This window comes from Myotis brandtii, unplaced genomic scaffold (assembly GCF_000412655.1).
Source record: "Myotis brandtii unplaced genomic scaffold, ASM41265v1 scaffold187, whole genome shotgun sequence".
Classification (NCBI taxonomy): Eukaryota; Metazoa; Chordata; class Mammalia; order Chiroptera; family Vespertilionidae; genus Myotis; species Myotis brandtii.
In genome coordinates, this window is record NW_005356944.1 from 5,946,844 (window position 1) to 5,951,276 (window position 4,433).

A 4,433-nucleotide genomic window follows, 5' to 3' on the forward strand; every position below is an offset into this window, starting at 1 on the left:
TGGTTTGGCTCAGTGGAGAGAGCGCGGGCCTGCAGACTGAAGGGTCCCGGATCGAAGGCACATGCCTGGGTTTTGGGCTCAATTCCCATTTGGGGGCGTGCGAGAGACAACTGATCAATGATTCTCTCTCATCATTGATGTTTCCATCTCTCTCTCTCTCCCTTCCTCTCTGAAATCAATAACATAAATAAATAAAATTTTAAAAAATAAATAAAACAGTGCACTCAGCAGGCCCTCAATACAGATTGGGCGAATCAAGGAGGCACTGAGGTGCAGAACATTACAGAGTCCTGTGGGAAAAGCCGTGTCACGCTTTTCTTGAGGAACCTGAAGCTGAAGTACTTGCTGAAAAGGAGAGAAATAATTGTGGCCCGTGTGTGCTGAGCACTATGCAGGCCCTACCAGCGGCGTTTTGCCTGTATTTTCTCACCAGATTCTCACAATAACCCTGTACGGGCTGTGCTCTCTCCATCTTGCTCTGTAGAAAAAACAGGCACAGAAACGTTAAGGAACTTGCTCAAGGTCCCACAGCCAGGAAGTGGAGGAGGAATTTCAACTGCAGGGCACAAGCCATTAACCCTCTATGATGCAGGCTGCATGTTTGGTGCCAGCTTCCCTCCCTCCCAGCCACCCAGGATCCTGTACGTAGCATGGGCAGGGCATCCTCGTGGGGATCAAGTAGACAAAAGGGCAAGACGCTGCCTGCCCCAACCCTTAGCATCCAACCCTTGTCCTAGTGCCAACGCGGGTGAGAGGGGGGAAGTGCTGAGGACGGATGGGAGGGACGCAGGGTGGAAAGGTGTGTCTTCAGCAGCCCGGGAGGACACAGGGTCTGCACTTCTGGCCGAGGAACCTGGGCTGTTCCTCAGCAATTCAGTCAAGACAGGCAAAGAGCAGAGAGTGGGCCAAGACCCAGAGCCACGGTGGGGGAGTGGCCACCAGCTTCCCCACCACCTGAGGACAAAGGGACGTCTCTTTATCAGTCGAGGGTTGGCTGAGCACAGGTCCTAGTGACACTGCACTGGCGTTTGGACCAGGGCGGGTTGTCTGTCTCCTACTCTGGAGCGAGGTAGGGCTGGCTGTCACCCACAAACGTCTCCTCTCCTTTCAGATGCTTCCATACCCTCTGGAAAGCCACCACTAGTGAGAGATTTGGAAACAGGATCCCTTACTCTTCTTTCAAGATAGAGTTTATTTACGCAGCCATAGCACTTGGCCGCTGGCTAAAAGCATCCAGGTTCCTTATCTGGGCGGAATTTCCCAGCGCCTAGGAAGCAGGCAGTGTCTAAGCTCCCGAGGGACCAGGCTGTTTGGAGACACTTCTGACCAACTGAGAAACCCCCGGCGACTCATTCACCCTCCCACCGCCTCAGGTGTCTTTGCCTGTAGATGTAGATGGGGTGATGACAGTACCTGCCTCACAGGACTGTTATGATTAAACTAGAGGCCTGGTGCACGAAATTCATGCATAGGGGGTTGCGGGGGAGGAGCTCAGCCTGGCCTGCGCCCTCTCGCAATCTGGAACCCCTCGGACATCCATCTCGCTATCTGGGACCCCTCGCTCCTAACCGCCTGCCTGCTCGTTCCTTACCGCTTAGCTCGCTGCTCCTTAGCACTGCTGCAGAGGTGGGAGAGGCTCCTGCCACTGCGGCTGCACTCGTCAGCTGTGAGCCCGGCTTCTGGCTGAGTGGCGCTCCCGCTGTGAAAGTGTACTGACCACCAGGGGGCAGCTCCTGCATTGAGTGTTGTCCCCTGGTGGTCAGTGCGTGTCATAGCAACTGGTCATTCTGGTCGTTTGGTCATTCTGCCATACGGTCACTGAGCTTTTATATATATAGGTAAGTGATGGTGGGATTGGGATTATGTATAGCCCTCAACAAGTAATAGACATTAGCTGTTAACATTTTCCCATTTTATAAGGGAGGGAAACTGAGGCTCAGAGAGGTGAATGACCTTACCCAGGTCACGGAACCGGTTGCTGGCAGAATGAAGATCCAATCTCGCCATTGACCTTCCAACTTTGAGCCGAATGATCTTCGGTGAGGAGGGACCCCCCTCATTCACCAGCCTCCCAAAACGGCACCACTCCTTGTCATGTGGACAGGACAAAAAGACTCCTGGTGGAGAGGATTAGAGAGAGGATGATGAGAAGGGAGAGCAACGCTTGTTCACCTCCTGCCACGCACCAGGCCTTTCAGCTCAGGGCTCAGCAGACTTTTCTCTGTGAAGGGCCGGGTAGTAAATATTTCAGTCTCTGTAGGCCATCTGGGCCCTGTCACAGCCACTCCATCTGCTGCACACAGACAGGCACAGGGAATACAGGACTCAAAGGGCGTGGCTGTGCTCCAACAAAGCTGTACGTATGGACACTGAAGTTGGCATTTCACTTCATTTTCATGTTTTGTGAGACGTTCCTCTCCTTTTTACTTTTTTCAGCCATTTCGGAATGTAAAAGCCGTTCTTGGCTTGAGGGCCATATAAAACCGAACAGCACACCAGGTACCTCAGGGCGGCTGCTTGCTGACCCCGGATGGAGGGGTTAGCATCTATGAATCCTGCCAACACCTCTGACCCTCATGAGGAAGCGGTGGCTCCGGGGTGGGAGACAGGCTTGGGGAGAGCGGAGCCGGAATTCAGTTCCTTGCTCTGTCCATCTGCTCCACATGCCCACGGACCCGGTGCTCAGAGCCCTCTGCATTTGTCACCACATGTGAAGATGTAAGGTTCCCCTAATGGGACGGGGGAAGCTGTCCTACTGCAGGGGCCCCTTGAGTGTGTGGTGGCATTTCAGCCAGGGCACTGGGCAGGGACCACAGTCCTGGCCTGGCATGCGGCCTGGGGCAGTGGTTCTGTCCAAACAACCCTTGCTGAGCTCCATGGCGAGGGTGACAAGGCCCTCACTCCCAGGGCTGTACTCGCAAGAAGAAGGTTGGGAGATCCCCATGGCAGGCAGCCACCCAGGAAGGTGGCTCAGTCTCAAGGACGTTGGCATCAAAGTAGGCAAGTGGCAACACAGTGTGCGTGTCTGAAAGATAAAACTGGGCCATGAGGTTTCCTGGAGGGTGAGGCCTGGGACTGGGACAGTTCCCAGCAGAGCCATCTGGCCTTGATGTCGCTCTTCGCCCCTCTCCACACAGACCTCAGGCTGGCCTCTGCCTCAGACCTCCAGACACAGTGGAGGCCGCGGTGAGGCCGGGTCTGGCCCTTCCTCCCGGTGCACATGGGAGACTCAGCCCTGGCTGCCTGGCCTCAGGTCTGAGCTTGTTTCAGCTTCACCGGAAAGGAAAACGCCCCCGCCTTGTGCCAGGGGTGCAGTCTGGTCTGAGAGCTTCTGGAAGCCGAGCCTGGCGGAGGGAGGGTGAGTGGCACCCTGGCACTTGTCTATTTATTCTGTATCCTTTTAACATGATTGTTACAAAAATAAAGAGTCTCAAAGCACAAAACTTAGAAAATATGGGTGGGACAAAAGAAGAGACACATGGAAACCCGTCTCCTACAAGTAACTTTGACTTTTCCTTCCAGGCTTTTTTCTGTGTGTGCACGTGTGTGTGCACGTGTGTGTGCTCTTTATCCAAATGGGGCCTTGGGATACATTCTGCTTGGGGGATTAGTTTCTTCTTCATTCCACACAGTAGGGTGAGCACGCTCCCATGTCCAAATACCGTGTTCTTTGCCATCCTTTTGCCCACCATCTGTTTGGAACTAGTCTTCTCTCAGAGGTGTGTGGTCCTTGGACTGTGGTCGCAGGTTGCGCCCGGATCACAGGATCCAGGCCTCTCTGGGTCAGCGTGTGGCTGGGCTCTGTGATTCGGGGTCAGGGAACACCCCCAGGCTCGCTGTTTGCAGCCAGGCTTCCTGCCCCAGCCCCACCCTGACTCAAGGGGGCGTCTCAAATTAGTCACACACCCCTCTGGGCCTCAGTTTCTTCACCTCTAAAACGGGATGGTTGGATTAAGGGCTTTGTCATCTCCAACGTCCCATGACTAAGCACTTGTAGACTCACGGGATCCCAGAAGCCTCCGGGAAAAGTTTGCTGCTGAGGGGGAAGTTGCTCCTCCCCTGGCTGGGCTGGGGGTCTCTGAAAGGCCTGACAACCCCTCTGGGTAGCTAGTGCCCTGTGCTAGGTTCCTAGGGCTCCAGGCCCCTAGGTTCTCTCAGCCTTCCTGCCCCCCCGCCCAGTGTGGAGAGGGAAGCAGCAGCCCCGGTGCCAGCACTGACCTCACAGCTCCGCCACTTCTCAGAGTATTAATAGCTGGAACCAGCTGCCAACAGCTGCCGGTTACATTCTGAAATGAGAACCATGTGACTAGGCAGAAAGCAGGCTGGGCCAGTGCTGGGGCCACGCGGCTGGGATCTGGGAGGGGCCCAGGGAGCGTCCTTCCTTGGGTGGCAGAGCTTCTCCACCTCCCCCTCCCATCCCCACCCCCAGCCCC

The 4,433-nt window shown here is 55.2% G+C and overlaps 1 long non-coding RNA gene across 1 annotated transcript in view; it reads right to left on the reverse strand.

Moving 5' to 3' along the window:
• Positions 1–448: 448 nt before the first annotated feature.
• Positions 449–4,433, reverse strand: part of LOC106725789 — a 55,601-nt gene continuing 51,616 nt past the window's right edge. Inside the window, exons 6-8 of the long non-coding RNA XR_001361745.1 lie at positions 4,219–4,286; positions 1,959–2,117; positions 449–478 (exon numbers count right to left, since the gene is read on the reverse strand). This is a non-coding gene — a long non-coding RNA (uncharacterized LOC106725789). The remainder of the gene's footprint in view (positions 479–1,958; positions 2,118–4,218; positions 4,287–4,433) is intronic.